The sequence below is a fragment of the Alexandromys fortis genome, unplaced genomic scaffold (genome assembly GCF_014885135.2).
Source record: "Alexandromys fortis isolate MF-2015 unplaced genomic scaffold, M_Fortis_MF-2015_v1.1 scaffold_185, whole genome shotgun sequence".
Lineage (NCBI taxonomy): Eukaryota > Metazoa > Chordata > Mammalia > Rodentia > Cricetidae > Alexandromys > Alexandromys fortis.
The window spans coordinates 1,894,917-1,907,951 of record NW_026068094.1 but is presented as its reverse complement, the minus strand read 5'-3'; positions in this window follow the sequence as shown (position 1 = coordinate 1,907,951).

Here is a 13,035-nt window from a genome sequence, read left to right as displayed (position 1 = left end):
AATCGTTGTAAGTTAGTTTTCCAGTGAGGAACTGTGGCTTGGTTGCGTACACAATATGGGAAACAGCTGCAGAAGCCTCCAGGAGATTCACAAAGTTGATAAAGAACTACCAATAATAGATCTTGCAAATGTCAACAACAGGGAAAATTTCTTATGGCACCTGTCACAGAAATCCTTTATTCTCCAAAGAAACTGGTCTATGTCCACATAAGAAAACTTGACTATTGAGTAACTTTGCTACAAAACCTGTGGCTTGAAGATAGAAATGAAATATAAGCTTCTATTTTATTAAATTAATTAATTTCTATTAATTTGAAAATAATTTAGGGTCATAAATCTGCCTATTGAATCATTTTCTTCACAGGCATGGATTTCTTTAGCTGCGACAGGGTGGAACCTACAATAGACACTAGAAATTCCAATGGCCAAGACTACACTGGTGAGAAGGAGTCATAATTTGCCCTAAATTATAGTGAATCCTCTGACAGCTAAGACTGGCTTTGCATCAAGACCTCACACGGTCTTAGTAAAATTGTGTCTGTCTGTAGACCATATGTCCAAACACTAATTTGCACTACTGGAAGTCAGAAGACTGTGTGAGAACAGAGAGGGAATGTACTGAGAAAAAGCATTCAGATGGCTTCTGTCCTTCAGATTCTGAGCTGGACCTTGGTTCTACGGGTGTGTGTGTCTGCCATATGCAGGCAATAATTACTCTAAAGGCCTAAACAACAACTCTACATGACGAAATCACTGTCTTCAGTACAGAAGTAACGCTGTGACCTTGAAATGGTCTCAGTTCAGCAAAATTTGCATGTTACATTTGAGAATATGAATACTAATGGTAGATATAGCAGTCGGGATTCTACCTGAGAAACAGAACCAATGAGGGATAGACAGACAGATGTACATTTATATTGTGGAATTCTCTCAAGTGACTGTAGAGTTTGGCTGGACAAAATTTGAAATCTGCCAGGAAGGCCAGCAGGCTGGGAGCTCTCACAAGTCCACAGATAGAATTCCTTGTTTTAGGAAGGCTTGGTTTTATTCTGGGGCCCATGGGTAGACATCTTTACTTAAAGTCAGTAGACTTTAAATATTAATCATGTATATAAAGTGTTTTCTCATAAACATCCTGAGTGGTGTCTGATCAGCTAGCTGAGTACTACTGCCTGGTTGTACTTCACAGGCAAGACTAAGAATTATCATGGCTTATGTGAGACTTATAGGCTCTTGCTGAAATCCTCTTCATTTTGTCAAAGCTTTTTTGTCTCACTGAGAGTCCTGGAAAGAAGAGGCCATAGAATACCAAGTTACAGGAGAGAAGAATACTTTCTGTTGTCTGTGTGCACACCCAGTGCTCTTTGAGCCCCCTCCATCATGAAGGACACTCTTTACCCTTATTGTTTCTCAGAAATGGGTCACATCTATAAAGGATGGAGAAACTTGCTCGATCTTGTGGAATGATACTAACATTCCAAGTAGTAGGAAGTGCTTTTTACCAGCATTGAGACTTGCCAAAACTTATGTATATGTGAAACATTAAAGGAGCATGAATTCTAAAATTTCAGACTTGGCACGTGTACTTCTTCAGTGAGGCATTTGGGACCTGAAGATCTGTGGGGGTTGGGAGGAGGAGGGGAGACTCACATTGGAGTGAAGGTTTCCAGAAACAAATGTACTAAAGAGTCTGTTTATGTCACCAATATAGAGGGACAAGATAGTCATTTCCAGGTCGTCCTCTTTTTTCTTTCTCTTTCTCTCCCTCCTCCCTTTCTCTTCCTCTCATCCAATCCTCCTCCTTTCTCCCTTCCTTCTTATCTTCCATCCATTTTTCTAAGATTGGTCCTAAGCAAGAAGTACTAAGATACTCATATCATTTGGTAAGCCTCAGTCAGAGGGGCATCATTTCCCCAAACCTTCACTTTCTCATTACTTGACAGCCATGTTGTAATGACCTTTTCCTCCAGGTCAGTTACCGTCACACCAGCTTGTCATGTGCCAGGCACTCTTCTCAGCATTTTATATATTTACTCATACAATCTTTTCAACAACTATGAGATGGGTATTATGCCTGTCTCTCATTTCATAGTTTGGAAAACAGAGGGAGGGAGAAAAGGATGTGTTTAAAGTCACATGGTGAAGTTGGACGGCCAGAAATTAAACCCAACAGCCTGGCTGCTTTCCTGGGTCCAGCAGGAATGTGCTTGCTATTCAGGCACAAGCTAGAAGGTTATTATTCTGAAAATCATCTTCCCTGTTTTCACCAGCAGCATTAGACTGGAATCTCTACCAGATCCTAACATACACACCCCCAATTTAAAGTCCTTAATGAAATCCACCCAAACTTAAGGGAAACTAGCTAATAATATCTGCCAGTCAGAAGTGAAGCCATTTTGTGCTGAGTTTTGCATGGGTAAGGCTTCCTGGGATATATACAGTTCATTCAAAGTATTTTATTTGGTTTCCTAATGGAAACGAATTACCTAAAACTGAACACTTGGTAAATAATTATCCGTTTCTTTAGTCCAGAATTCATTAAGGCAAATAGGTAGAGCTTTTGTTTTCTAATCCATTAATTTTTATTGGTTTATAGAAAACTGTAAGATATGATTCCCTGAAAGATAATTCATAACTTGTTTTTGGTGAAATTCCATTTTCTCCAATATTTTGTCTCTAGACCAACAAAAAGAGCAGCGATAATATCTTTTCAGAGGCAAAATTGGTATGGATTTCTTTCCTTTTAGCAGAACTTTAGACTCTGAAGCAGAATTTTGGTACACTTATTTAAAGAACAGATTTACTGCCAAATAGCTCTTCATGAAAGACATATGTAAATAGAGCAGGGTAAATGAGATAGTTCTACTGCATTTGACAAACGCTTTCTTAATTATGTGAACTTGTTTGAAAGACTATAAAATGTTCTACATTTGGTTCTTTGTGGATCTGGCTGTGTTGTTTCTGATGTAATCATAGTGGAGTTGAAAAATATATTAATAGTGAATATGAATTTTTTCTCTCTTCTTGTATTTTAATAAAGGAATGGGCTAATTAAAATATTGATTGTAAAGAAAAATCTTTGTGGTCTTAACAGTTGCCTTTAGTTTTATTTTATTTTAATGCATTAGAAGTTATATTTGCAGTTTTCTAGAAATCAGTTATGAGAAAAAATTGAATTAAATATACTTTTTATCAAAGGTAGCAAAAAAATCCACAAAAATGTTTGCCTTCTTTATGCCCATAAGGAAGTCCATCAAAAAAAAATTGCCCCACACGTAGAGATTCCAAAGGAAAGCTCATGTTTTGTTTCAGCTAGAAATCAAGTCTACAGAAGCTGTTCCGTATCTGCTATCTGACTCAAACCTGAAGCCCCTGTGGAATAATTGGAAAATGATCTTATCTATCTTTCACAAATAGGGAACCGAGACACCAAATAACTGTCTGGCCTCAAATGCTATTGTTAATAAGGAACATCTATCCCAGGATATTAGCTTCCAGCTTTTCGGGGCTAAGTGCATCTCACTCCACCAGGCTGCCGGCTCCACCCTGATTCAGATACTGACTCTTCTAGTCACTGTTTCCCTTTTGCTGCCTTTGCAACATAATCAGAGCCCACATAGTCTAAGTTGAGCAGCACATGCTCGGAAAATGTAGCTTGGAATCTATTGCTGTCCCTGCTCTATCAAAGTGATCACTGACAGGATGGGGTATACATGAACTTGGAGAGAAATCCTGAAATGGGACTAATCGTGGCACCTCCATATCCAGCCCCAGAATGCCAGCTTATTTCAACAATTATCACACTCTTTGACCTGAGTATGCCAACCATAAACATGGTTCTAGCCCCTGCTTTCTCCTCTGCCTTCTATTCAAAGTACAGCCTTTTCTACATTCCCTGCTCAGTGCTGACAGAGCCAGATGTCCCTCCTTGTAACAAATCTGATGTTTTTAGATCAGGCTGTCTTCTTTATCTGACCTAGATGTGATTATTGAATTGACTACTTATTGAATACTTACTTGGTATTTCCAACCAAGAATATTCTCTTATCCCAGTCAAATTACTGCCAGAGAGTTTTCTGTCCATCTCACAACACCTGCTTTAACTCCAATAGACTAAGGTTAGACTCCACAGTCAAGTATATGCACTGATGAATCCCTAGACATGGCAGTCTCCTCTCTGATGTGGGATTCCCCTCTGTATGCTGTGAATACCATTGGTTGATAACGAATCTGAGGCCTGTGCAGGAAATAGAGGTAGGTGGAGAAAACTAAACTGAATGCTGGGAGAGGAAAAAAAGGAGTTAGTGAGAAGCCATGGATCCACTGGCGTCAGACACACTGAAACTTTGCTGGTAGTCCACGACCTAATGGTGATGCATAGATCAATGTATATGGGTTAAATTAAGATTTGAGAGTTAGCAAATAAGAAGCTAGAGCTAATGGACCAAGTAATGGTTTAAATAATATAGTTTCTGTGTGGTTATTTCGGGCCTGAGCTGCCAGGTTGGTGGGAAATGAACAATTTGCCTTATTACAACAAATTGGCATGCACATTGGCATGCCAATGTGGTGGGCTAAATTTATGAAAACCTTAGAGGGCTTGAAAAGAAATTCTAGACACTAAAAAAAAGCAAAATTTAGCTGCATTTTTTTTCCCCTAATGGTTTTTGCTTTAGGCAGCATGCTGCAGCTCCTTTAAGAGAGGTCTTACTGATTTAGTGGTAGCAGCCTCACAGTTTCAAAATGGCAGCTTCCTGGCTGTGGGCCATGCTGCTAGCACAAACTCTGGCTCTTTTGGGAAACTGAGCATTTGGATGAAATTTATGAACAGTGTGCTGTGGCTTGCATGGACTGGCTGTGTGCCTGGAAGTGGGGTGGTGTATGCAGCTTAGAGGCACAAGTGATTCCTCCATACTGGACTGGGCAGGACAAGCAAGAAGTACCATATATACCCTAGTAATGGCATAGCTTAAGCTTTTAATAAGTGCTTAGCATTTTAAGAAGCACACCTGGACAGTAAAGAATTACAGATATGCAATAAAGACAAATTCAGATGGAAAAGACCTCTAAATGGGTCACAGTGTTGGATAAAGGTATATAGGCTTAGGAAAGAAAAGAAAAAGAATATAGACAGTTATAAAAACAGGTAATTGTTTTTTTTAAAAAAAAGGCAAAATCTTTTAAAAGATAGAGTAAAGAGTAATAGATTAAAAGAACAAGCCATGTAAAGATGGAGAATACACATAGAATCTGGATTATGCATATTTATTGTATTTTCTTTGATTTTTTTGACTGTGAAGGAGTTAAGTACAGAAAGACATTTCATTGTATGTACTGCTAAGTTAAACTAACATAAAGCTATCTTAACTTCAGAATTTGAGTCTAAGGATATGTTGCTTTTGAAAAGAGGTTCTTCCTTTGTTTCCACAAAGGATGAGAACCTGTGGATTGCTTCCAGACTAATATGGTTTGATGGATGAAGACCCCCTGAAAGGTTGCTTTGAACACCCCTCAAAAAATTACTTCACCCAATAAACAGGAAAAAATTGGACAGAACTATATACATATTTTCAAATATTTTTTATGAAAGTTTGTTTAAATTTAAAGAGGTATATGCTATAGAGATTTTCATTGGTATGGATCTCAGTTTATTGACACAAATTTAATGTCAATTTTGTTATATGTATATTTCTGCTCTTGATTAAGGTATTCTGTTTATGCAGCTCATTTAAAAATGTAATGTCTAATTAAGAAATATACGTTAATAGATAATCATCTATAATAGTCAAGCTTATAGTCATTTTAGTTAAATTGTCTAGAATATAGAATAGAGAGGTAGGGATATATTTCAGTTAGATAGGTATTCTTCAAATCTCTCAGTGACCTTTAGAATATAGCATTTAAAATGTTTAAAAACTTAAAGACTTTTCATGACAATGAGACACATCTGCTCCTGGCAGCACCAAGCTACTTCAAGAGGAAGAAGAAGAGGGCATTGAAGAGGATCCTTATGAAGTTGTTTAGCCATTTGGGCAAGAAACTGCTCTTACCTGGACTGCCTGATGAACTGGACATGCAGGACCTGCAGAGAAATGACTGATGAACTTGCCTAAAGGTGAGATCGTCCTTTGGGGTTCCTGCTTCATGAAAGAGTCTGTGAGCCATTCTGCAGGACACAGAATAAAGTGACTGACAAACTGCCAATATAGGCAGAACTGTCTTTGAAAGTACCTGCTTCATGGGAAAGTTTGCCAGATGCTATGGGCCTATAGGCTGAAGATGGTTACCCCAATGGTACAGAAGAACTTTGGGTGTCTCTGTCAATTATAGAGTTTTGGAAGTTGTTTATAATGCACTTCCTGTTTACATAGGTAATATTATATCCTTCTGGGGTCTTTGATGGCATTGAAGAATTTGTAGTTATAATTTTCCTTAATTATGATAAAAGATGAAGTAGATATAAATATTGTAACTGTAATTCTTACTTGATACCTGTTTTGTTATATGCAATTTTACTAAGTTAAAACTTTCCTTTTGATTTAAACAGAAAGGGGGAGATAATGTGGGATTTCCCTCTGTATGCTGTGAATACCATTGGTTAATAAAAAAAAAAACTGTCTTGGGCTTGTGCAGGGAAAGAGAGGTAGGTAGGGAAAACTAAACTGAATGCTGGGAGAAAGGAGTTAGTGAAAAGCCATGGAGCCACTGGAGGCAGGCACACTGAAACTTTGCTGGTAGGCCACAACCTCGTGGTGATGCACAGATTAATGGAGATGGGTTAAATTAATATGTAAGAGTTAACAAACAAGAAGCTAGAGCTAATGAGCCAACCAGTGAATTATATAATATGTAGTTTCTGTGTGGTTATTTTGGGTCTGAGCTGCTGGGCAGTTGGGAAATGAACAAGCGGTCGTATTATAAAACCTCTCCTCCTCCATTCCTCCTTGTTATGTAGCTCAACCACATCCTCCTCTTACAGTCCTAGCCCACGAGGAATCTTCCTGGTGTGGCCCATGCACATGTATGTATTGGAGACTCCCATCCCTCACCTCAAACAATGTATTACCAAAGCCAGGATGTACCATAGGAAAACAGCTTAGAATAATAAGCCTGTCGAATGTCTTCACTAGTACGCTTAGAATTCACCATTCTGTTTGTCTCCCTCCCACAACACTCCTGCCAGTTCTTCTTCTATTCCTGAACAAAGATTCAGTCCTGCATGAGGATGGTCAGATTTTAAAAGTCAAGAGGTATTTGTACAGTGGGACAGATACAGAGTTCCAGTGTCCAGTGGTCTGAAATTCTAAGCACATTGTACCTAATGAGGAAGAAACACATAATTCCAAAAGTTCCTGAAGTAAAAATTATCTACTTTAATTACTGTATAAATGGTAGCAGAATATAGACTTGTCAAGGTTGTTGCTACCACAGTCCACCAAAATCTACTTACTGTGCACATTGTTTATGCAGGAGTTTAAGAGCCTACAAGAGACATCTAATCACAGTTAATTAGGTACTTTAATGATAAGCACTGGGCTTAAATAATTTTTTTTAAATGAGTAAATATGGGCTGGGAAGACAGTTCTGTTAATAAAGTGCTTGATTCACAGAGTGAGAACCTGAATTATTCAGACCCCCAGCATTCACATAAAAAGCCAAGAGCAGCTAGATACACCTCACCCCAGCACTGGCAAGGCAGAGACAGGAGAACCCATGCGCTCACTAGCTAATCTACTTGAATCACAAGTTCCAGGTTCAGTGAGAAACCTCGTTTCAAAATCCAGATAAGAAAGAGAACAATACACAATGATACCTGACATCAACCTCTGACACACACACATACACACACACACACACACACACACACACATATACATGCACACGCACATGAAAACACACACATTCACACATGCACATATGGTAAATATGTGCACATACACACATACTGGATAAATATATATATAATATATATATAAACCTGATGAAGAACAGAGATCTGTGGAGTAAAGAAGGAAATGACACATTCAGACTATAGAAGAGTGACAGTTATAGAAAAAAAACCATCAGTCCATGTTACCAGATATTTTCTGAACACACATTCTACTAATGATGGGAATCAATGACATAACAAGACATCAACTGATGTAACACTGACCATGCTCAAATGAGAAGATCCGAGGCTAAGGCTTCAGTTATGTGAAGGGAGTAATGTTAGAAAATTAGCATTTCAGTATAAGAGTTAAAACATTAAATCAGTTTCTCATGAATAATGCAAAATTCAAATCAACAATGGATAATCCAGAATCCAGGGAATCAAAATGAAAATTCTAAAAGAGAAGTAGAACATTAACAGAAAAAAAAGTCAAGATACAATTATAGAAAACTTTTGAAAGCTTAGGTATAAATGTAATGGACACATGGAATTGCTATCTCTCTGAACCCCTGTGAAAATAAAAGTTAATGATCTAAAGTTTCTTGAAAGTTTGAATAACAAAGACAATAACTGTATAAACAAAAATATGCTCAAAAATTCAAATTTGTACTTGAAAATACAAAATGTTAACAATAATGGAATATTAATAAATATGATTATATTAAAGTAGTCATTTTAGATAAATGGGATAAAGTAATAATGTAAATATGTAGGAACTCAGACAACAAAGCATACACCTCCAAGATAAACAAGCAATAGACAAATAGATGAGAGCCAATAGACTGATGAATCAAAATTAAAAATTATTCTAAAATATGAAGTAGATATATTTTCTTAAAGGAAAAAATCTTTCCTAAAATCTATACCCAATATGATATGTACATATATGCTAGCAATGAAATTGAGCTTTCTATTTACATAGCTGTGTATTTCTATGTTCACTTTGACTGTATAACCCACAAAAGGGACAGGACAGATAGACTAATGGGTACCTAGACTGTTGCTATAAATGAGTCTACTAAGAAAGATATGAAAACAAAAATCTCTAGGGCAAGATTCTAATATCTACAGGAACCAGAATTATACCTCAAAACGTGGTTTAATACAATTCATAGTAAATAGCTCTTGCTGATACAGTTATAAAGATGAGTAGAAAAGTCAGAAGTGATTGCTTAGTGTAGGAATAGGAAGCCAGTTTACAGTTCCTTGGCAGGAACGTTCTACAATAAAGTTCAAGATTAGTTTTAACAAATAACAATCTTTTTAGAAAAATAGTGCTGCTCAAGAACGATATCTTCATTCTAACCAAATGAAGACCAAAGCCAAATAAAAATAAATATGATGTGTAAAGAGTTTTTAAAATCTACACTAATTTAGAAAAATGGTAGAATCAAGCAAGGAAGTATGCCTATTAGCAGACCAACACAGAAAATTTAGCATGGGGTAAAATGATGTTTGTAATTAAGAGTGAAAAGACAATTCAGTTAATAAATAAGTCAGGAGTATATTTGTTGGGTGGCATGGAATTAATTGCTGTCCTCAGCCAAATCCCAGAAAGATGGGTGAAACTTAAGTGAAAGTAATGAAATAAAATGCTTTGTAAAATATTTAAAAGGAATCTTTTCTCTCCACATACAGACCTTGTAGGTATGTGGTGCTTTTTCTTGGTGCTTTTCAGCTTCCAGACCATGAGAAATAAACATTGTTGTTTGAGACACCCAGTCTTTGGTATTTTTTACAACTTCCTGTTATACTTTGAAAGCAAAGTATATCCTAAAGTTTTGTCCTATTGGTACCGGTCAGTGACGCTGCAGCAGGTGGGCCAAGTTGTGGTCTGCAGAGATTGTAGCCCAGTCTGCTGCCTGATGGGTGCCTTGTCACAAGCAGCTGCTGAATACTCCCCACCCCCACACCATGGACTATATGCCCTCAAACTAAGAGCCAAAATAAATTCTCTCTCCCGTAAGTTACTTCTTGTCTCATATTCGGTGACACAAAAAGTAATTAATTACACTGAGGGAACTAAGACAATTGGAATTTATAACGCTTTTCATGTGACTTATAAAGAATGTCTTCGGTTCGGCATTCAAAACTATACTTAGGTAATTATCCTTGGAATGCCTTCAGCCTGGAAAATGTATATGAAGTAAGACAATAAAGCTGCAAATGACTGTGTTCAGGGAAGGAAAATAAAAAGGAATAGAGGACCTATCTAACAGGAAGAAGTAAACGGGATTATTTTTAAGGAAAGATGAGCAAAGTGATAAATCTGATCCCATTTCCCAACATTACACGAACAATAAATTAACTTCATTGGGACTGCCCCTCTGTGTCATTATAGAAGAATCAAAAGAATGAAAGATCCAGTCAGCAGGCTGACTTCTGCCCAGCCTGGCATACAAATTTACCCTAGTTTTCTCAAGGAGCAATGTCTATTGGAGCTACAACTCTTCGCCTAGTCTGACTGTCTCTCTGTGAAGAGAATATAGCAAGCCTATGCTTGGTTTAGTTTTAGAACAAGGCATCTAATCGGTGGTCTCTTTTCAAAGAGGCTGGGTGCCAAATATATCTGAGGTGTCTACTCTTTATTGTCTGCTCAACTGAAATCACACACAATGGGTGTTTCTGGGTCTGCGAGGGTGCTTCCAAAAGTATTTAAATGAGGTGGGAAGCCCTGTCCTGAGCGTGACGGTAACATCCCATGGCTTGGGGATGCTGACTGAGTAAAGAGGAGAAAGGAGGGGAAAAGAGATGAGCATAAGCCTTTGTCCTCCCTGCTTCCTGGCTGCCGATTTCCTGTGACAGCTCCCTCACGAACTCTCTCCCTGTTTCTGGCTGCAACCTCATGAGACAGCTGCCTCATATCCAATAGCAGAGCTATCGTTGCTCTCAGCCCCATTGTCTCCAAACACACTGGACTGCACCTTCATCTATGAGCTAAAATAAATCTTCCCTTCCTTCAGTCAGCTATGTAGGTTTTTTGTTGTTGTTGTTGTTGCTTTTGTCTGTTTGTGCCAGCAATGAGAAAAGTCACTAATACAAACCTGAGCATTTCTGAGATTTACTACAGAGTGCTACCAACAAGAAAGGTCCTTTCAAAGGAAAAAAAAAATCGGAAGGAAGGAAGGAAGGAAGGAAGGAAGGAAGGAAGGAAGGAAGGAAGGAAGGTCAATAAACAATAAGTCAGGCATGGTGGCACATGCCTTTAATTCCAGCACTTGTGGGGTGGAGGCAGAGAAAGTCAGACCTCTGTGAGGGTGAGCCCAACCTTGTCTACATAGTGAGTTCCTGGACAGCCAGCACTATGTAGAAAGACTGAACCCCCCAAAAAAGGTCAAACTGCAACTGCAGAAGAGGGGTCTCAGCTAACCGAGACTGCACAGTGCTGAAAGTGGCTCCGTGTCCGGAGAATGTGGAAATATATGGGGGCGGGGCTGTCTGCTCACTCTCACTGTAGAGCCACAGTGCAAACAAGATCTGCAGCAAAGCCAGTGCCATTTTCCCAAGTATCTGTGCTTATTTGTTACAACATGTCTGGCTTGTCCCTGGGAGCTGTTTATAATGGATACATATTTGTAAGTTGTGTGATGGGGGAGTGTCATATATCAATCTGTTGATTTCATTGGTTAAGTAATAAACACACTGCTTGGCCTCATAGGTTAAAGCATTGGTGGGAGGAATAAACAAAATAGAATTCTGGGCAGAAAAGGAAGTGAGGTCAGACTCTGCTCTGCTCCCGGACAGCATGGATGGAGGCTAGAATCTTCCCGGTAAGCGCACCTTGGGGTGCTTACACGCATTATTAGAAATGGGCTAGTCCAGGTGTGAGAATTAGCCTGTAAGGGCTAGAGTTCATAAGCCAAGCAGTTCTTAAATGAATACAGTTTGTGTGTTGTTATTTCGGGCATGAGCTAGCCAAGCGGCCGGGGTGTTGGGGACGCAGCCCCGCCGCTCCTTATTTCAACAGTTGTGGAATGATAGACTATAAATTTTGTGTATTAATTCTCTTGTCCACAAAATAATTGCGTTCCATCATAAAATGGAAGTGGAAAAATGGAGAAAAATGCACCTGATGGTTTCTGTTCTTAACTGAGGAAAGCAACTGCAAGTGATCTGTTGTGTGTGTGTGTGTGTGTGTGTGTGTGCATGCGTGCGTGCTCATGCACAGCATGTATGTAGAGTCAGAGGACAGTCTTGGTGTTGGTACTGAAGCACAATCTACATTTTGTTAATGTCACTGGAGAAGAACTGCCCAAATGTAGACTAAGCTAGCTGATTTGTGAACGTCCAGGGATCTGTTAGCCACCACAGCCCATCTAATCAGCACTATGCCCAGATTTTTCTGTGAGTTCTGGTGATCCAAACACAGGTCCTCATACTTGCGTGGTAAATACTCTACCAACTGAGCCATCTCCCCAGCCCATGTAATACCCTTTGCACAAATCCTTTGTTTGTTTGTTTAATTCCATAAAAAAAAATTTCTGTTGCTTTCAACTAAGAATATTGACCACAGAATTATCATCACAAATTCCTATTTTACAAACTGTTCCAACAGAACACTTTAAAGCAGTAAGCACATTTATTTACTTATTGTTTATTTATTTTTGTCAGTGTCTCTGAGTCAGGGACTCAGGAGCAACAGAGTTAGGGAACTCTGGTCCACGGCCTGTTAGAAAGTTAAACCAAGGTCAGTCTACAGCATCTACAGCATCTACAGACATGACTAAAAGTTGTAGGACTCTCTTCCAGGCTCAGGAAGATGGCAAAAGCTTCATTTCTTCCTCCTATAGATTTCTTTCAATATATTTTTCCACACATACTTTCTATACCGAGAGGAAGGAAGGCACTTAATGTGGAAGTATAGCCTTTTATAATCTAACATCAGAAGCGGTATCTCCTCCCTAGAAGCAAGTCAATTAGTACAGTTTATATTCAGAGGAAAAAGAATTCAGCTGTGCAGTTTAATTGCTAGATTATCAAGAGCATCTGAGTGCATGCTTAAAAGCCCAATATACTCATTCACATAGATATAAAACTGCTAAGTACTTGAAATATTTCATACTAAATATGGAGAATAAAATAAATGTCATAAAATGCCATTC